The sequence below is a fragment of the Phocoena phocoena genome, chromosome 19, assembly GCF_963924675.1.
Source record: "Phocoena phocoena chromosome 19, mPhoPho1.1, whole genome shotgun sequence".
Classification (NCBI taxonomy): domain Eukaryota; kingdom Metazoa; phylum Chordata; class Mammalia; order Artiodactyla; family Phocoenidae; genus Phocoena; species Phocoena phocoena.
In genome coordinates, this window is record NC_089237.1 from 786,531 (window position 1) to 808,939 (window position 22,409).

A 22,409-nucleotide genomic window follows, 5' to 3' on the forward strand; every position below is an offset into this window, starting at 1 on the left:
CTAACAAAACAAGGAACGCCTGAGGCAGGAAAATCCCAGGGTTGATTGACTCAGCCACCCAACCCATGTACTAAGGTCCTATTTCCCTCTACCCTCTGCCATCTGACAAGGTTAGCCGTCCTCATGGCCACAAGACAGCTGCCACAACTCCCCACAAGGCAACATCCAGCAGAAGCAGAGATGACTTCTTCCTTGCGTCCCTTTTTAGGGCAGGAAACATTTGCCAGAAGCCCCCTGTCCCACCGACGGGCTCACACTCTCCCCGCCCCCCATGGAACTCCCGTAACTGTCTTAGATTAATCAAGACTTAATACAAAGTCCCACAAGTAAGGCCCTCGCTCCCCACACCCCAGCCCCACGGGAACTGGGCTCTGTGGCACAGCACCACCACACATGGTGCCTACACGAAGCTTCCTCCCCAAACCAGCCCCTCTCGGTCTGCCTCGCCCTTGTAAACTCCCCGACCTTCCACTTCCCATTCACTTCTGTTTGCTCTGCCACCTCCCAGGTCTGGCCCCTCACCGCACACCTGGCCCGCGGACGCCACCCGACATGGGTGGGGCTCCTGACCTGTTCACTTGGCATCACACGCCTGGACCGACCTTTATGACAGAACGCCGCTCGAAGCCAGCCTAGGGTCCCTCCCCAGAGCCCACCAAGGCCCTCAGTGGCCGTGGAGGCCACTTCCTCCCCTGCGCTCGGGCCAGACCTCCCCCAGCCTCCGCCCCAGCGGGACTCACCTGCACCTCCCGGCTCTGGACCCCTCTTCTCCCCTCCACACCTTTGTCCTTGCCGCTCTCCTCTTGTGCCCGCAGACGCAGGCAGGGCGGTCGGGGTCGGACGCCCACCGGCTCAGCCCCTGCTGCTACGGCAGTGACTTGGCCTCACTGAGACGCCTCAGCCACGACGGGCACTTCAGACGCACCGGGAGGACGAACTCTGCGTCGGTGATGCCAGGCCTGGCACCGACAGCCCCCTCCCGAATCACACCGCCTGCGTCCTTCTAGGACCATTCCCGCCCCCCCTACAAATTAACGTTGTTTCCACAGGGGTTTAACCTTAGGCCTTTCGAAACCCATGTGACATGCAAACAGATCCATAATATGCTACTCGGAATCACTGCGTTTGCAAACTACAAAATCCTTTTTTCTGAGCTCCAGGCAAGCACTTTCCATGCAATAGTGTTTCAGGATCAGGCAGCCGGACAGAAACACCGTGCTTTATTCTCATCCCAGAAGGCACTGTGAACACACACTTCAAGTGATTTTTGCAGTGAGACCACCACGGTACCATCACTGACACCTTTGACAATGAAAACAAAAGTCCTCAAGTAACAGGCGGATAGGGAACCAACAAAATTCCTTCACACAATAAGCAGCAAAGAGCAACTCCCCGGTCCCAGCACCGTGGGAAATGCTGGCCTCGGTGGGCAGGAGAAAGCAAAACCACACTCGGCAGAAAGTGAGCACGGCCAGCCTGGAGGGCACAGTCACACAAGTGAGGGCTTAGCGGTCACGGCTTTGCTGCAGGAAGAAGCGTCTCAGAGAAGCCACTTCTCTACAGTCAGGGAAAGAAAGGAAGATGCAGCAGGACTCAGCGATCAGCAAACCGTGACTGACATCGACTCAAAAACCACGCGAGTTACATGGTTTTTCGAACAAGGGGACCTACAATCATCACTTGGATGTTCATGTGTGAATGGCATTTTACTAGACTCTAACATAGAAACAGCACAGAAACATATGGCTAAAGCCTTGGCAGTGTACACAGGAAGAATGAGACAGATTCAGATATTATGGATCTTCCATAAATTGATTTTCTGAGATTTAGAGGACTCCTTTCCCCTGTCACCAACTCTTATTCCAAATAATAGCTTAGAAACCAATGAATTTCCAGAGAAGCACAAAATCATGGCCAATAATCAGGATATCTGCTGTTCCTTCTTGCCCAAGAGATGCTGAAAGTGTGCAGGGCAAGCGGAGAGACAGCCCCGGACTAAAAAACGATGTTTCTCCTCCCAAAAACACGCAGTGGGGAGAAGGATCCTCTGGGGTCTCCCCACCCGAGGTCCCGGCCCTCCTTTATTCCTGCATTATCATAGTGCCACAAAGTGCCGAAGAGAATTGCTTTCATAAACAGGGTTTTTATGCTTTAAAAAATTTGAACACAAGCACCTGATTCGCTTTAAGGCAAGTGTACTGCAGCTAGAGAAGGATTCACGCAGAGGAAGAGAACAGCGTGCTGTGTTTGAAAAACTGACATCACCAGCACTTAAGATTGAATTCTTAAACACATTCCGCTCCCGAGCGGCGCTCCCGGCCTAATTAGAGCTATCTGTGTAAGATTCTGGAACTCTAAGTGTTGTTTCACTGCAGAGTATGATGGGTCGCTCAACTGGGGGCAGGCCATTCAATCGAACCATAATTATTAGTGCAGACTACCTGGGAAGAAAACCAGGATGCGTTCAAGTCCTCCCTAACAGCCTACTTGAGAGTACACGGGGTGACCAGCAGTGGTCCAGAGGGGACCATCTTGAGTTGGGTTAGCAATTATGGAATGTAAGTGATGCTTCTAAAGATACCTGGAAGAAATCCAAGTCTTTCTTAATCATCATTCCATATTCTTCATTTGATCAGTAAATCTCTTGTTGATAGATAATTCACAGGAATTAGACTCAAAGTAATCAAAATTTCAAACCCGTAAATGTCAAGTAATCAAAGATTTCCAAATGTGGAATCCCAGCCACGTGAGGCACAGCTACTGACTATGGTGCCTAAAAGGCTGCATCAGGCAGGAATCTGGGGGGAAAAAAAATACTAGCTTGGTAACTGCAAGGCCCACATCCTCGCAGCTCTGAGCGGGCACCATTATCTCGTGATGGGTAAGAGGGAATTCCGAGATAAATCCCCAACGCCATTGCTAACAGGGCCCAGAGTTCTAACACTGCCTCTTCCTCTGCAGTACCACTTCAATCCAGTGACGTCAGAGCACTATCTTACCTGTGTTTGTTGAATTTTAAGATGGTTATAAATAACCCAGCCACTGCTTTAAGAATATAGTATCACAGTACACAGAAGTGACTTGACCCTAAACCTCCTGTATGTCCTGTACTTCGTGATGATGCTGTGAAGATAAGACTGGCTGGGAGAAACCTGTCTGCTGTCTCTCTACTTTAGGATTAAACCATCACTGCCTTTCAGTTATTTTTTATGAACTTGAAACTAACATGCCTTTGTGGCACGCCTCTAACTTTCTTACATGTCTGACATGCATGTGTCCGGCATCCTTCAGCATCTGAGGGTTTTACTCCATGCTCTCAGGGACGGGGACATCCACGTATGAATAAAACAGACAAAACCCCTGCCTCGTGCTGTGTGCATTCTAATTCACAACACATCAAATCACCACAGACTGAACCTTCAGAAACAGTCCGACATCAGGAACCCAGAACTACAGATTCACGAGGCCAAAGTGAGGAGAGTAAAAAGCAGAAGAGGAAGAAAAAGGAATTTTAGTAATACCCATCGCTCTGAGGCTGAAAAACACTCAACAGATCTACCAAAAATTTGCCCACAGGCTGAATTCTGACACATGTATACGAACTGACAATAGAGGTAAGTGCTCAGAGAAAAGAGACTGTTCCTTCCAGAGGGATGAAACCTGACATTGGCCCCCAAAGTGCTTCATTTGAAAAGCCTGTGAACTGGTGTGACAAATTCCCCCAGACGCCAGTTCCATTTTCTTTTCTTTCCCTCTCTACATTACAAACCAGATCCTTTTGGTTTCGCTTCTGAGTAAACACAGAAGGTGGTTTGCCTGTGGACTGAGGGCAGAAAAATAGAGTATAACAAGCTCTTTCGGATCCTGTAGCAGAATTCATTGTGTTATGTTTTGACCAAGACCATCAGATGTCCGTCTAGCTCAGAACCCAAGAGTATTTCCAGTTTGGTACAAAACCAACGTGCTATCCGTAAGCCAGTAGACATTCCGACCCATCCTTCTTTCAGGGCTAATTTCTCCTGTAAAAAAGATTCGGAAACTCCAGGAAAGGGAGGAAGGCAGGGCACGATGGCAGCAATGAACCCCAGAACTTCGAGCCAAGAGAGGCCGCCTGCCTATCTTCCCGGTCAAAAGCTGGTCTCAGATTTTAAAGACTTTGTCAAAACGGCCCGTCAATGGGCTTCCCTGGTGGCACAGTGGTTAAGAATCCGCCTGCCAATGCAGGGGACACGGGTTCAAGCCCTGGTCCGGGAAGATCCCACATGCCGCAGAGTGGCTGGGCCCGTGAGCCATGGCCGCTGAGCCTGCGCATCCGGAGCCTGTGTTCCGCAACGGGAGAGGCCACAAGAGTGAGAGGCCCGGGTACCACAAAAAAAAAAAAAAAAAACGGCCCGTCAAGAATCCTCCAAATGCCTCCTCTTCCCTTATTGTAACTAGTTCTCACTCTCCAAAAGTTTAGACAAAGCAGATAGATGCTTCACGGTCTTTAGGAGCAGAGTCCCTGGACACGGGGCAGTTTTACTCATTCAACAAATACTGGAGACGCGGTACATTTACTACGAGCCTCTCGAGCTCAGTAAGTGCTGGGAACAAGGGGTGGATGGGTGGGTACGTGCCTTGAAGACTTTCCCACCATCTCCCATAATGATTAAACTAGGTTCATTTGCATGTAGGAAGTTCTCAGAGCTTTTAGAACTTAACCCACAGAAAACCGCCAGCCACCCCCCATCGTCTCCAACAAGCCACGTCCTTCCTTCACTCCGGCTCTTCCTTCCAAATGGAGGGCTGTTGCTTCCATAGAAGACGGTAAAACTCAATCTTACTGAAACCCCCAGACGTGTGCTGCGCTGTCTGTACCACCTGTGAAGGGGGCCACACTCAAACGCGGCTGATTTGGGGAACAGCAAGTGTGTGCAGTGTCTGCAGGTCAATGTGGTTTGTGTTCTAGCCTAAGAATTACAATGGAAACAACGGTTAAGTTGGTTGTTTTTTTTTCATTAAAAAAAAAATCCCAGCCGCTGACAATCTGGGGCCTAAGACAAAGAACAGCTCAGGCTTCAACCCACGTCTTTTTTTTGCCTTGAAGAGAGCGGTGTTTTTTAAACGGGAATTCAATACAGGAATATATGTTTCTATCAGGACAAGTCATGTTTTGCACCTTCTTCTACCCAAGAGGCAGCCAAGCAAAAGACCAAACACACGCCTGCGTACTGAGAACACAGGTGGCTGTCATTCTGCAGCAGTACTACAGGACGGGGGACCCTCCTCCCCTGGGCTGGCGTGCAGTGAGGAAGAGAGCCGGCTGCTTGAGTGCTCGTCAGACTTCACACCTGAGCTCGGAGCAATAAGAGACACCTCCAAGACTCCACAAGTGAGGGTGGCCAGCAGCAATCTCGCAGCTGACGAGAGGATGCACCACAAAGGCAGTCCCTGGGCAACGCAGGACAGGAGCCACCAAAGGCAACGACAAACCCTCTGCGCCAGCTAGGGGTTTCACCAGGTAGGGAACTCCGGGGGAGGGTTAGCCAGACTGCTTTGTGGCACAGGTAGCAGCTGTGAGTCTATAGTTACGCTTACATGTAATGATGCTATCAATTCCAATGTGGATTTAACGATTCTCAAATAATCTTTACTTAGTTTAAAAAAAAAAAGGGCCAATGTTCAGGTGCTGTGACATGTGGACAAAGGTGATCCCAAGCGAACAAACCACAGCAAAGAATCTGGCACCTGAAACGGCAGTACAGGGGAGCCGGGGACCCCGCACAGTGGAAGGAAGGTCAAGCGGACTTCAGAGACTCAGACAGCCAAGGATCAAGGCCCAGCACCTTCCATTCCCAGTAAACAACGTGGCTTGTTTAACTGTGCTGTCACCTGCTCCCTCATCTGTGCAATGCGTGCGACAACAGTGCCTGCTCAGAACTGTCAGGTGGACTGAACAGATTAATCTCCGTACAACGCCTGGCACATGGTAAGCACTCAGCTGTTATAATCATGGTCAGTCCATAAAAAGGCTCAAAAGCCACGCTGGACAGCGTGACAGACCAGCACACCTGGCCCTGCACATCCGCCCACAGCTGGCAGCCACAGCCCCCGGCTCCGTCTACCCCCCAGCTGCCTGTGCCAGCCTGAACTGCCCCCATCACACGCCCCGTTCCTCTGGCCCTTGCCAGCCCAGCGGGAACACACATGGGGTTGCTGCGACGCCGCTCTGTCCCACTTTCTGCACAGCCCACCTCCCTCCCCTTTCTTTGGTGTCCACTCCCAGCTGGTCTGGACAGTGGCTGCCCACCCAGCAGGGGTTGAGGATGAGGCCGCCCAAGCAGCATTCACCTGCGGCCTCCAGCCTCAGTCCACCACCTCCGTAAGGGCAAGTACCAAGGGTGCAGGCTCTGTCATGAAGTAGACTTTGCGAATATTCACAGATGATTAAGAAAAAAGTCACAACCAGGAAGTAGCCTCATCAGCCATTCACTCACTCAACATTTAGGGAAGGCCCGCCGTGTACCACCAGGTCCCAAGGAGTCACCCAGGACGAGGGAGCACACGCAATCTGACAGTGCTGGTGGCTCGTCATTTACAGCAACCAGGCAAAGTCCCTGTCACCCCAACCACACAGAAGCCGCCTGAACCCTTGGGGCAGGTGGAGGCGGAGCCAGGGAGCTTTTCTTTTCCCCCTTTGAAGGTAAATCGGTGCCGCAGAGAATCTTTTTGGCCGTGTTGGGTGCTGTTGCTGTGCACGGGGCTTTCTCTAGTTGCAGCGAGCGGGGGCTACTCTTCGTTGCAGTGGCTTCTCTTGTTGCGGAGCACGGGCTCTAGAGCACAGGCTCAGTAGTTGTGGCTCGCGCGCTTAGTTGCTCCGCAGCATGTGGGACCTTCCTGGACCAGGGCTCGAACCCGTGTCCCCCAGCATTGGCAGGAGGATTCTTAACCACTGGGCCACCAGGAAAGCCCTGCAGAAAGTTTAAGAAAATGTTTGACCTTTATGGAAACCAAAGAGAATGCTTGTAAGAGTGCTCTTAGAGAGAGGGGAAAGATGGTGTAAGAGTAAGACGCGGAGATCACCTTCCTCCCCACAGATACATCAGAAATACATCTACACACGCAACAGCTCCTACAGAACACCTGCTGAACACTGGCAGAAGACCTCAGACCTCCCAAAAGGCAAGAAACTCCCCCACGTACCTGGGTAGGGCAAAAGAAAAAGGAATAAACAGAGACAAAAGAATAAGGACGGGCCCTGCACCAGTGGGAGGAAGCCGTGAAGGAGGAAAGGTTTCCACACGCTAGGAGCCCTTTCGCGGGCGGAGACTGCGGGTGGCGGGAGGGGGGAAGCTTCGGAGCCGCGGAGGACAGCGCAGCCACAGGGGTGCGGAGGACAAAGCGGAGAGATTCCCGCACAGAGGACCAGTGCCGACCAGCACTCACCAGCCCGAGAAGCTTGTCTGCTCACCCGCCGGGGCGGACGGGGCTGGGAGCTGAGGCTCGGGGCTTCGGTCAGTCGGAGCGCAGGGAGAGGACTGGGGTTGGCGACTTGAACACAGCCTGCAGGGGGTTAGTGCACCACGGCTAGCCGGGAGGGAGTCCGGGGAAAAGTCTGGACCTGCCGAAGACGCAAGAGACTTTTTCTTCCCTCTGTGTTTCCTGGTGCGCGAGGAGAGGGGATTAAGAGCGCTGCTTAAAGGAGCTCTAGAAACGGGTGCGAGCCGCGGCTAACAGCGCGGACCCCAGAGACGGGCATGAGACGCTAAGGCTGCTGCTGCCGCCACCAAGAAGCCTGTGTGCAAGCACAGATCACTATCCACACCTCTCTTCCGCAGAGCCTGTGCAGCCCGCCACTGCCAGGGTCCCGGGATCCAGGGACAACTCCCCCGGGAGAACGCACGGCGCGCCTCAGGCTGGTGCAACGTCACGCCAGCCTCTGCCGCCGCAGGCCCGCCCCGCACTCCGTGCCCCTCCCTCCCCCCCGCCTGAGTGAGCCAGAGCCCCCGAAACAGCGGCTCATTTAACCCCGTCCTGTCTGAGCGAAGAACAGACGCCCTCCGGCGACCAACACGCACAGGCGGGGCCAAGTCCAAAGCTGAGCCCCGGGAGCTGTGCGAACAAAGAAGAGAAAGGGAAATCCCTCCCAGCAGCCTCAGCAGCAGCGGATTAAATCACAATCAACTTGATGTACCTGCATCTGTGGAATACATGAACAGACAACGGATCATCCCAAATTGAGGGGGTGGGCTTTGAGAGCAAGATTTATGATTTTTTCTCCTTTTCCTCTTTTTGTGAGTGTGTATGTGTATGCTTCTGTGTGAGATTTTGTCTCTATAGCTTTGCTTTCACCATTTCTCCTAGGGTTTTGTCCGTCTTTTAATTTTTTTTTATTTTGATAACTTTTACTTTATTTTATCCTCTTTCTTTCTACTTTTTCTCCCTTTTATTCTGAGCCGTGTGGATGAAAGGCTCTTGGTGCTGCAGCCAGGGGTCAGGGCTGTACCTCTGAGGTGGGAGAGCCAATTTCAGGACACTGGTCCACAAGAGACCTCCCAGCTCCACATAATATCAAACGGCGAAAATCTCCCAGAGATCTCCATCTCAACACCAGCACCCAGCTTCACTCAACGACCAGCAAGCTACAGTGCTGGACAGCCTATGCCAAACAACTAGCAAGACAGGAACACAACCCCACCCATTAGCAAAAAGGCTGCCTAAAATCATAAGGCCACAGGCAACCCAAAACACACCACTAGACGTAGACCTGCCCACCAGAAAGACAAGATCCAGCCTCATCCACCAGAACACAGGCACTAGTCCCCTCCACCAGGAAGCCTACACAACCCACTGAACCAACTTTAGCCACTGGGGACAGACACCAAAAACAAGGGGAACTACGAACCTGCAGCCTGCATAAAGGAGACCCCAAACACAGTAAGATAAGCAAAATAAGAAGACAGAGAAACACACAGCAGAAGAAGGAGCAAGATAAAAACCCACCAGACCTAACAAAAGAAGAGGAAATAGGCAGTCTACCTGAAAAAGAATTCAGAATAATGATAGTAAAGATGATCCAAAATCTTGGAAATAGAATAGACAAAATGCAAGAAACATTTAACAAGGACCTAGAAGAACTAAAGATGAAATAAGCAACGATGAACAACACAATAAATGGAATTAAAAATACTCTAGATGGGATCAATAGCAGAATAACTGAGGCAGAAGAACGGATAAGTGACCTGGAAGATAAAATAGTGGAAATAACTACTGCAGAGCAGAATAAACAAAAAAGAATGAAAAGAACTGAGGACACTATCAGAGACCTCTGGGAAACATTAAACACACCAACGTTCGAATTATAGGGGTTCCAGAAGAAGAGAGAAAAAAGGGACTGAGAAAATATTTGAAGAGATTATAGTTGAAAACTTCCCTAATATGGGAAAGGAAATAGTTAATCAAGTCCAGGAAACACAGAGAGTCCCATACAGGATAAATCCAAGGAGAAACATGCCAAGACATATTAATCAAACTGTCAAAAATTACATACTAAGAAAACGTATTAAAGCAGCAAAGGAGAAACAAATAACACACAAGGGAATCCCCATAAGGTTAACAGCTGATCTTTCAGCAGAAACTCTGCAAGCCAGAAGGGAGTGGCAAGACATATTTAAAGTGATGAAGGAGAAAAACCTACAACCAAGATTACTCTACCCAGCAAGGATCTCATTCAGATCTGATGGATAAATTAAAATCTTTTTTTTACATCTTTATCGGAGTATAATTGCTTTACAATAGTGTGTTAGCTTCTGCTTTATAACAAAGTGAATCAGTTATACATATACATATGTTCCCATATCTCTTCCCTCTTGCGTCTCCCTCCCTCCCACCCTCCCTATCGCACCCCTCCAGGTGGTCACAAAGCACCGAGCTGATCTCCCTGTGCTAAGCGGCTGCTTGATGGACAAATTAAAATCTTTACAAAGAAAAGCTGAGAGTCCAGCACCACCAAACCAGCTCTACAACAAATGCTAAAGGAACTTCTCTAGGCAGGAAACACAAGAGAAGGGAAAGACCTACAATAACAAACCCAAAACAATTAAGAAAATGGGAATAGGAACATACATATCAATAATTACCTTAAATATAAATGGATTAAATGCTCCAACCAAAACACACAGACTGGCTGAATGGATACAAAAGCAAGACCCATATATATGCTGTCTACAAGAGACCCACTTCAGACCTAGGAACAGATACGGACTGAAAGTGAGGGGATGGAAAAAGATATTCCATGCAAATGGAAATCAAAAGAAAGCTGGAGTAGCAATTCTCATATCAGACAAAACAGACTTTAAAATAAAGACTATTACAAGAGACAAAGGACACTACATAATGATCAAGGGATTGATCCAAGAAGAAAATACAACAATTGTAAATATTTACACACCCAACATAGGAGCACCTCAATACATAATGCAAATACTAAGTCATAAAAGGGGAAATTGACAGTAACACATTCATAGCAGGGGATTTTAACACCCCAGTTTCACCAATGGACAGATCATGCAAAATGAAAATAAGGAAACACAAGCTTTAAATGACACATTAAACAAGATGGACTTAATTGATATTTATAGGACAGTCCATCGAAAAACAGAATACACATTTTTCTCAAGTACTCATGGAACATTCTCTAGGATAGATCATATCTTGGGTCACAAATCAAGCCTTGGCAAATTTAAGAAAACTGAAATTGTATCAAGTATCTTTTCTGACCACAACACTGAGACTAGGTATCAATTACAGGAAAAGATCTGTAAAAAATACAAACCCATGGAGGCTAAACAATACACTACTTAATAACGAAGTGATCATTAAAGAAATCAAAGAGGAAATCAAAAAATACCTAGAAACATGACAATGGAGACATGACGACCCAAAACCTATGGGATGCAGCAAAAGCAGTTCTAAGAGGGAAGTTTATAGCAATACAATCCTACCTTAAGCAACAGGAAACATCTCGAATAAACAACCTAACCTTGCACCTAAAGTAATCAGAGAAAGAAGAACAAAAAAACCCCAAAGTTAGCAGAAGGCAAGAAATCATAAAGATCAGATCAAAAATAAATGAAGCAAACGATAGCACAGATCAATAAAACTAAAAGCTGGTTCTTTGAGAAGATAAACAAAATTGATAAACCATTAGCCAGACTCATCAAGAAGAACAGGGAGGGGCTTCCCTGGTGGCGCAGTGATCGACAGTCTGCCTGCCAATGCAGGGGACACGGGTTCGTGCCCCGGTCTGGGAAGATCCCACATGCTGTGGAGCGGCTGGGCCCGTGAGCCATGGCTGCTGAGCCTGCGTGTCCGGAGCCTGTGTTCTGCAATGGGAGAGGCCACAAGAGTGAGAGGCCCACGTACTGCAAAAAAAAAAAAAAAAAAAAAAAAAGAAGAACAGGGAGAAGACTCTCAAATCAATAGAATTAGAAATGAAAAAGTAGAAGTAACAACTGACACTGCAGAAATACAAAAGATCATGAGAGTTTACTACAAGCAACTCTATGCCAATAAAATGGACAACCTGGAAGAAATGGACAAATTCTTAGAAATGCACAACCTGCCAAGACTGAATCAGGAAGAAACAGAAAATACGAACAGACCCATCACAAGCACAGAAATTGAAACTGTGATTAAAAATCTTCCAACAAACAAAAGCCCAGGACCAGATGGCTTCACAGGCAAATTCTATCAAACATTTAGAGAAGAGCTAACACCTATCCTTCTCAAACTCTTCCAAAATATAACAGAGGGAGGAACACTCCCAAACTCATTCTACGAGGCCACCATCACCCTGATACCGAAACCAGACAAGGATGTCACAGACAAAGAAAACTACAGGCCAATATCACTGATGAACATAGATGCATAAATCCGCAACAAAATACGAGCAAACAGAATCCAACAGCACATTAAAAGGATCATACACCATGATCAAGTGGGGTTTATTCCAGGAATGCAAAGATTCTTCAGTATACACAAATCAATCAACATGATACACCATATATTAACAAACTGAAGGAGAAAAACCATATGATCATTTCAATAGACGCAGAGAAAGCTTTCGACAAAATTCAACACCCATTTATCATAAACACCCTGCAGAAGGTAGGCACAGAGGGAACTTTCCTCAACATAATAAAGGCCATATATGACAAACCCACAGCCAACATTGTCCTCAATGGTGAAAAACTGAAAGCATTTCCACTTGTCCACCGGAACAAGACAAGATTGCCCACTCTCACCACTCTTATTCAACAGTTTTGGAAGTTTTAGCCACAGCAATCAGAGAAGAAAAGGAAATAAACGGAATCCAGCTCGGAAAAGAAGAAATAAAGCTGTCACTGTTTGCAGATGACATACTATACACAGAGAATCCTAAAGATGCTACCAGAAAACTACTACAGGTAATCAATGAAAACTACTACAGGTAATCAATGAATTTGGTAAAGTAGCAGGATACAAAATTAATGCACAGAAATCTCTTGCATTCCTATACACTAATGACGAAAAACCTGAAAGTGAAATCAAGAAAACACTCCCATTTACCACTGCAACAAAAAGAATAAAATATCTAGGAATAAACCTACCTAAGGAGACAAAAGACCTGTATGCAGATAATTATAAGACACTGATGAAAGAAATTAAAGATACAAATAGATAGAGAAATATACCATGTTCTTGGATTGGAAGAATCAACATTGTGAAAATGACTCTACTACCCAAAGCAATCTACAGATTCAATGCAATCCCTATCAAACTACCACTGGCATTTTTCACAGAACTAGAACAAAAAATTTCACAATTTGTATGGAAACACAAAAGACCCTGAATAGCCAAAGCAATCCTGAGAATGAAAAACGGGGCTGGAGGAATCAGGCTCCCTGACATCAGACTATATTACAAAGCTACAGTAATCAAGACAGTATGGTACTGGCACAAAAACAGAAATATAGATCAATGGAACAGGATAGAAAGCCCAGAGATAAACCTACGCACATATGGTCACCTTACCTTTGATAAAGGAGGCAGGAATGTACAGTGGAGAAAGGACAGCCTCTTCAATAAGTGGTGCTGGGAAAACTGGACAGGTACATGTAAAAGTATGAGATTAGAACACTCCCTAACACCATACACAAAAATAAGCTCAGAATGGATTAAAGACCTAAATGTAAGGCCAGAAACTATCAAACTCTTGGAGGAAAACATAGGCAGAACACTCTATGACAAGCAAGATCCGTTTTGACCCACCTCCTAGAGAAATGGAAATAAAAACAATAAACAAATGGGACCTAATGAAACTTAAAAGCTTTTGCACAGCAAAGGAAACCATAAACAAGAAGAAAAGACAACCCTCAGAATGGGAGCAAATATTTGCAAATGAAGCAAGTGACAAAGGATTAATCTCCAAAATTTACGAGCAGCTTATGCAGCTCAATAACAAAAAAACAACCCAATCCAAAAATGGGCAGAAAAACTAAATAGACATTTCTCCAAAGAATATATACAGATCGCCAACACACACCTGAAAGAATGCTCAACATCATTAATCATTAGAGAAATGCAAATCAAAACTACAATGAGATATCATCTCACACCGGTCAGAAGGGCCATCATCAAAAAATCTGGAAACAATAAATGCTGGAGAGGGTGTGGAGAAAAGGGAACCCTCTTGCACTGCTGGTAGGAATGTGAATTGGTACAGCCACTATGGACAACAGTATGGAGGTTCCTTAAAAATCTACAAATAGAACTACTATATGACCCAGCAATCCCACTACTGGGCATATACCCTGAGAAAACCATAATTCAAAAAGAGTCTTGTACCACAATGTTCACTGCAGCACTATTTACAATAGCCAGGTCATGGAAGCAACCGGAATGTCCATCAACAGATGAATGGATAAAGAAGATGTGGCACGTATATACAACGGAATATTACTCAGCCGTAAAAAGAAACGAAATTGAGCTATTTGTAATGAGGTGGATGGACCTAGAGTCTGTCATACAGAGTGAAGTAAGTCAGAAAGAGAAAAACAAATACCGTATGCTAACATATATATGGAATCTAAGAAAAAACAATGTCGTGAAGAACCTAGGGGTAAGACGAGAATAAAGACACAGACCTACTATAGCATGGACTTGAGGATATGGGGAGGGGGAAGGGTAAGCTGTGACAAAGTGAGAAAGTGGCATGGACATATATACACTACCAAACGTAAGATAGCTAGTGGGAAGCAGCCGCATAAAACAGGGAGATCAGCTCGGTGCTTTGTGACCACCTAGAGGGGTGGGATAGGGAGGGTGGGAGGGAGATGCAAGAGGGAAGAGATATGGGAACGTATGTATACGTATAACTGATTCACTTTGTTATAAAGCAGAAACTAACACACCATTGTAAAGCAATTATACTCCAATAAAGATGTTAAAAAAAAAAAAAAGAGTGTTCTTAGAAATCTGGTGGGGGACTTACGCAGCGGTCCAGTGGTTACGACTCCGTACTTCCAATGCAAGGGGCACGGGTTCGATCCCTGATCAGGGAACTAAGATCCCTCATGCCTTGCGGCTTGGCAAAAACAAAAAAATTTTTAATTTAGAAAAGAAAAAGGGCTTCCCGGGTGGTGCAGTGGTTGAGAGTCTGCCTGCCGATGCAGGGGACGCGGGTTTGTGCCCCGGTCCGGGAAGATCCCACATGCCGCCGAGGGGCTGGGCCCGTGAGCCATGGCCGCTGAGCCTGTGCTCTGCAACGGGAGAGGCCACAGCAGTGAGAGGCCCGCGTATCGCGGGGAAAAAAAAAAAAAAAAAAAGTGATCCGGTGGTTTGGTTTTAAAACCTCTGACAAAGGTATTCCTGAATGAATAACTTAGGACTCTCAGGGATACCTTTGGGCCAAAAGTTAATAATTTACAGCTGAGCAAGTGGAGGTAAACCGCCACTTTACAGCAAGCTTCTAATTTCTGACGGGTCACGGAAATTACAAAGGGCATCCCCCCTTCACATGTGAGCCAAGCCAGCATCCGCCTTGCGCTAATCTGACTCACTTGGTCTTTGAGGAGGAAAATCCGTAGGAGGTGCTTTTCCACCTTGCTCTTTTCTAAATGAAAATCACAACAAAATTTAAGCGACAGCATCTTTTCTCAGTCATGGTTAAATACAAATATTGCTGAATTTAAAGTCAGCAGAAATTATATGGACTTCACTACAAGACACAGACAAGTTGGCCTTTAAACAAGTTTATTTACACTGCTGATTATAAAAGTAATCCAATGTCATTTTAGAGAATTCGGAAAATGTAAGGCCAGCACCAGAGAGAAGTGCCGGCACATCCGTGTGTCTCCTCCGCCCGGTCTTCTTCCTGGGTATACGCCGTACGCTTCCTTTGTGGTCTATTTATATAGACATCTGTGCCCTGCCATTTTCTTATTAACTATGTCACTAACTCGTCTTTAAAAACAATTTTCAGTGGCTTCATACTATGTCAATAATGTATTAAATCAGCTCCCTACGTGTTCTACTTGTTAGTACAATGCCTGGTGTCCACGAACTGTATCATCTGCTTGAATCACACTGTCACCCATCAACAGAAAAAACAGAATTGGTAGCAAAGGCTCTGGGAGACTAGAATCACTGCCAAGCTGGCCACATTACTTAGTAATTACTTAGTAAGTTAGCAAACAAACTTCCCTGGTTATGTACACGTGTGTAGCCAGGGAAAGGGAGGGGGGGGTGGCATTTTCATAAATTAACCCGAACACAAAATCATCCATCGTCTTGCCACTAAAATAAGGTGTGCTCAGCCAGTTCACACGGTAAGGGCACCAGGAAGCAGAGAGAGCGTGGCTCAGACCAGGGCACCTGCAGCAGCTCAGGGGAGCCATCGAGTTCCTGGTGGGGACCCCCAAACCCTCCTAGAGCAGCAGTTCTCAAACTTCCTGGGCTCAGGGTAAATCCAATCAGTTACTCCTTGAAGTGACAGCCTAACTTCATTTTAAGGAAAACAAGTGACAAACACCCAAGTGTGAATAACTGGTCTGTCACTTTTAAGTACAGGGTGATGCCCCATGAGAAAAGCTGTTAGTTAAGCTGATAACAAACTGCACGTTTTTTCTTAAAGCCACCACCCGTCAGCATGCAGCAGAGGTGCTTTCCACGCACTGCCCACTTTGTCACAGTATCGAAAAACAGTAAGGAAAGAGCTAAACTTTAATAAAGTTAGTGTCTACTGTTTCACTGAGGACATTGCTGAGCGGAGCTGTTTTTTGTAATCCCCACAAGCACACGGAGGTGGATTTCACCCCAGGGCTGGCCCAGGGCAGTCTCACACCAAAGCACCAGCAGTCTTGCCACCACTGCTTGTGCACCATCAGGACAAATACCAATGCCACTAAACAGCCAAAAAAAAAAAAAACAACCTTAGTTTTACCAAGAAAATAAGCTTGACCTTGAAGACCATCGGAAAAATTCGTATAGATCCCCAGGGATCCACAGACCATCCTTTGAGCACCACCAGTGCAGGGGGCAAGAAAACTAAATGAACTTCGAGACAGTTTTTCACTTTCTATTTTTACAGTAAGGCCATAAAAAATCTTTAAATGTCTAATTCTATCTAAAAAGAACAAGCTTGCTCATTTTTAAGGATTTCGGGATTCTTGAACGACCAACAATAATCAAACACAGAAAATACTAACACTATACACAGACCAGCTCCCTCAGCCTCAGGAAGAGGTAGAAGCATCTCTAAGCCAAGGAAAACAGAAAACCCCAAGTCCAGAGGAGAACGCATCTGAGGAAGTCATTTTCTGCTCAAGTTCAAGAGTTCAACTACTCAAAAATGTTGATGAATTGGAACGAAATGTATACAACTGCTCTCAGAACCCAAGAATAGCAACATATCAACTTTTTTAAAAGGTCAAGAAACTGTGTCCTTGTACTAGGGTACTTCAGTCTTAGCAATTATAAATTGTCCTTCAAACCAGGAAAATGAAAAACTTAGTACAGTTTTCAGTGACAAAGGTACAGACTAGCCACTTCTGAGTCTCCATCTGTGAATTTACTTAGAAGTTGTTAAATTATACTGGAGGTCTTTTGGCAATGCTCACAACATACATAATATAAAAATAATCCTCACATAAAGAAAAATCCTCCGATAATGGATAGATATGATTCAGTGATTTTTAAAGAATTCCTTCTTGGTATCTCCTACAAAACTAGGAGACTCCCAAAGCAGAAATACACTCATACATACACTAGGAACCTTTGTGGAGGGGACTAGGGGATGCTGCGCAGCCCTCGCACCCCTACAGGCTGATGGCACCGAGGGAGGCACGCGGATGGTACCCGTGAGTTGAAGAAAGGAATAAAAAAAAAGCAAAGGAAGGAACACAGAGGATGGTAGACTGACTGGTAGGATGTGCCAACTGAATCCAGTTTCCATCTGGAACTCTCAGAAGACTAAGGACTTTGGATTTCATCTCGTCAGGGTTAGGGTTCTTCTGCTGTAACAGATACATGTATGTGTGTAACTGAACCACTTGGCTGTACACCTGAGACTACTAGAACACTGTTACTCAACTATACTCCAATACAAAAATTTTAAAGGAAAAGGAAAAAAACTGTAGAGCAAACATCTAAATACAAACTTATTCTCAAACATTTAACTTTCTGAGATGCAAATAATTTCTAGTAGTCCCAAATACACCTGAGAAAAAAAGAATACACTGTCTAGGGCTATTGGATACACTAAAGCAGGCATGAGACATTTCCTAAGTTTTCCCTTCCCTAGAAAGAGGAATAATCTTTATTAAAAATTTTCATTCATCAATAGAACAGTATCAACAGGATATCAAGATGAAGGTGTTACCTGCCTGAATGCAACAGAGAAAGAAGACCAGCATGGTACCCCCCCGAGGTCTAGAGAAGCATCCTAGATTTTCGACCAATGAAGCAGAGGAGAACAGGGAAAAAGCAAACCCTTGAGCCTTTCTTACCCCATCTCCCCCCGTCCCATATTTCTTGAGTGTTCATATTTCACAAGTGGACCTCAAAATGCTTTCTAAACTTGCTCCAGCCATAACTTAAGTGGTAAGTCAAAAACTTACCAAAAATCAAGGTTTTCTGATAGCTGTCATATACTACACACCCTCAATGAAAAGTGCTAGACTTCGCCCACACCAAACCAACAAGAAGCAAATGAACTGATTTGTATTTGACCTTCTCTTTCTCCAGCCCTGATCACTGATGAAGGTAAAATGAATGTTTTCATTAAGAATGGATGTAGTAAGTCTAAAACCAATTTTTTAAAAACCAGATAAACCAAAAAACGCATAGTCAGGTAACAAGCTATGGGTCAGGATGTTCTCATTTGGATGGGCACATTCAAACACGTGTCTGGTATGAAACACCCAAGCTGCATTTTTTTTTAACTTTTATTTATTTGGCTGCATTGGGTCTTAGCTGCAGCACGCAGGTTTTTCTAGTGGTGCGTGGGCTCTAGAGCGCGCGGGCTTAGTTTCAGTTGCCCCGCGGCATGTGGGATCTTAGTTCCCCGACCAGGGATCGATCCCACGCCACCTGCACTGAAGTCAGATTCTTAACTGCTCGACCACTAGGGAAGTCCCCCACAAGCTGCACTTTAAATCGTTGATCCAAATGATGAGCTGGCAGGGAAGAAGTGTGTTCTCTCGTTTTTACGAGCCAGTCTTCAAGCTCAACTTATATTAAAACGTTTGACAACCATCGGCGTAAAATGCTACCTTAAAGATCTGAATAAATCACACCATTATAAAGGTACGTAGTCAACACAGTCTCAGAGCTAGGTCTTTTAAACACTGAATAATCGGGTTGAAATTCTTTTCCTTCCCAGTATTTTTCTTCTATGCATAATTTCAAGTTTACCTGCAAATAACATGTCATCAGCCTATAGCTGCTTTTAAGAGTCTATTTTGATTACAGCATGTTTCCCAGTAAATCTTTCTTATTCTGTATATTATCCATCTACCACAAAAGAGGTACAGAAAGTGAATTAATGTCAGTGCCAATTTTCATAATACGTAATTGAGCATAACCTTCTTAGTGTCATGGGTCATTCTAACAGCAAATGAGATAAATGCTTAAACCCTTATCCAGCCCACTTCAAAATGAATTTAAGCTTTTAAAACAACGATCTTGAGCTGCTTACCCACTGCCTATTCCTAAGAAACACACGCAAGCGTACAACCTGTGTTCAAGACAGACCTCAAACGCTGCTTGCAATGTTCAAGAAGGAACACCATAATCCTTGGCATATTAATAGTAAAATTCTGTTAATGTATCGTAAAATGCAATACTTTTGCTAACATGCTCATTTAACTGTAAGGAAGAACTTTTTTTTAAACAAGAAATGCAAAATGTTCTCAGTAGCAGAACATACCACCTTCAAATGTGTATACAAACTGCACTGATTCAAAGTCTAACCATTCCTGGGACTTGTTTGGGTCCAAATGAATAGGTAGGGGGATAAAACTAATGAACAGAGATAACATAAGGCCACAAGTCACACATTCAACTCAAGACTTCAACAGGATGCCCACTGGACACGTACAAGATGAGTGTCACTGAGGCTACACAACGGTGTAAATATTAACACCCAGGCTTCCACTTTCAAAGCCAGGAAGACTGTCTAGAGGCGACCTGGGAAAGGCTTTCAGTCTTGAAATTAGATTTCCTGGAAATAAAGTGTCTACCACAGATGAAGCTGCCAAGAATTCACAGTCAGAAGCGGACACAGGAGGAAAATCCTCATCGAGCTCTGCCCCCTCTCATTTGGCGGATGACGCAGGGGATGCGAAACGAGTGGACCAGAGTGAAGGCGGAGAATCTTTACTTTGACCCCTTTGGTATCAGGCTCCAGCCAACGACAGAAATCCGTCCAAAGGATCAAATGTGTTTTTCAAATCTGACATTTTAACTGCCAGATTCATGCCCAACTTCAGCACAACAGATTCGGATCCACCAACATCTTTTCTATGACATTGAAAACCCCAGAAAAGCTCTACAAAGGTTCAGCGTCCTCAGCCTCGCCAGGGACTCCTGGCAAGAGAATCTGCGTATCTTCCAGGCGTGACCGAGAAAGTGGTAATTAGCCACCTGGGAGCCAGTTGTACCTGGGATTCCAGCCACGCCCTGAGGTGACCCAGACAAGAGTCTTTTGTTCAGAGTCTCATCCCCCCATTGTACAGATGCTGCCACTTTTACTGATACAAAGTATCTGAAAGTAACCGAGTTCTTTTGAGCAAACCATACCAGTTAAGAGACTATATCCCATCAAGGAATCATTTTTAATTCAATGTTGCTTTTCTTTCTTAATGGGAGATCTGTAGTCAAAAATGAGCAAAAAAAAAAAAAATCAGTGTACTGAAACCCAGAGGCAAATGTCTGTTATCTCAGTTTTCTTAGACATCTGCAGCAAGGGTTTTTTGGGTGTGTCTGGTGATTGGAAATCACTAACGGGCTTCTGCCAGCTCTCACTCACCCACTAACTCAGCATCTGACAGAGCAAACTAGGGCTGGCATTCAAATCTGACAGCTGGCTGGAGAGAAGGGAAGGAAGCCATTTTTTTTTGGTAGAGAGGTGAGAATAATACATGCCAGTGTTCCTCCGTACCAACCGTAATGCTGTCCACAGGAAGCCCTGAAACCCAGCAACAGGAACATGGCCACAGAAGACCTGGCACAGCCCAGCAATGCATATTTTCTCCCACCAAAATACTCAACTTTTTCAAGTAAAAAAAAAAAAAAAAATGCTAACGAAGAGCCATCTGCCAAGAACGTTCAACCTTCTCCCATTCAGGCATTAGTACCTATTGGGAAGGATTAATTTTACATTCAAAGGAGCAGGGGTTGAATTGTTAGATTACAAATCCTTAGAGAAATATGCTTCGCCTACCAGGAACTTCTAAATTTACATTTTAAAGCTAACTAAATCTTTAAATGTCTACTCTAACTGTGAAATTCAAATAGCAATTACAGAGGGTTGTGTGTCTTCTCTCCCCTATTATAAATGAATATGCAGTAACAAAACACTGATGCTGGAAGATCTAGTGGTGACACTAAATATAGGCAGATGTTTCCCATGTGAAACGACCGCTGGACCTGATCCAGAAAGCATCACAACAGAGGACGGTCCATGTGTAAAATCCAAGGACAACAGCACCATTGCTCATCACCACGGCTATGGGCCACTTCAGGAAAACCTGAAGTGAGCAGGAAGACCAGGAGCTTCGGTAATGATGCCTTAGGGCCCTGGGGTGCCCGCTGAGAGACCTCCACGGCTCTTCACCCTCACACCTGCCTCATACACATCTCTGCAAAGTGTGCTTCGAATTCCTCTTCACAAAGTAACCAAAGACCAACACGGGAAAGACTGCTGTTCTCCACCTTCCCTCCTGCCTGACGGTGGAGAAATGGATGAGCTGAAATTCCAGGAAGATGGGTTTCAGTTGCACGAAGGAGGCCTGCCAGCTCCTGTGATATAGGGGCAGTGACAACAGGGCAAACAGGTCTCGGCAATTCCCCAGCGTTACTGCTGTGGAGGACAAAACTGCAGCTAACCTCCAGCAGCCTGGGAACTGTGGCCTGCCAAACATACATAAGTAAAAGACGAACAAGAACTGGAAGACCCGGACAGACACTAAGACGATTACACAACCGCCCCTGGCACCGTCGGCAGTGTAGTGCTGCAACCCAAAGGAAGTTTTGTTTTTTTTTAATAAATTTATTTATTTATTTTTGGCTGCATTGGGTTTTCATTGCCATGTGCGGGCTTTTCTCTGGTTGCAGCGAGAGGGGGTTACTCTTGGTTGCGGTGCCCAGGCTTCTCACTGCGGTGGCTTCTCTTGTTGCGGAGCACGGGCTCTAGGTGCATGGGCTTCAGTAGTTGCAGCACCCGGGCTCAGTAGTTGTGGCGCACGGTTTAGTCTCTCCGCAGCATGTGGGATCTTCCCTGACCAGGGCTTGAACCCATGTCCCCTGCACTGGCAGGCGGATTCTCAACTACTGCACCACCAGAGAAGCCCCGAGAAGTTTTTAGATTTTTGCCTTTTCTGGAGAAGTCGAGGGTAGGAAGCAGCTACCTTGTCGGGAGTACTTGAAAGATGATGATGTACAGGCCAGAGGGTTTTCCGCAGAGGCTTTTCTAGCAGGACAAAGTGAAAACCACCACCAAACAGTTCCTGGGCATCTCGGTACCAAGTCCTATGCAGGGCACTGTAACTAAGTTAATACCCATCGCCTTCCCTCCAGGCCTCCAGCACGTGAGTGCACAGAGCAGACGGGGGCTAAGAGTCAGAATTCAGGGTGAACAGCAAGTGTGGTGCTTGCCTGCAGCCTTGCTT

General features: G+C 45.8%; 1 protein-coding gene across 1 annotated transcript in view; it reads right to left on the reverse strand.

Moving 5' to 3' along the window:
• The window catches only part of PRKCA (protein kinase C alpha), a 364,351-nt gene that overhangs the window by 265,304 nt on the left and 76,638 nt on the right, over positions 1–22,409 (reverse strand). The window lies entirely within an intron of this gene.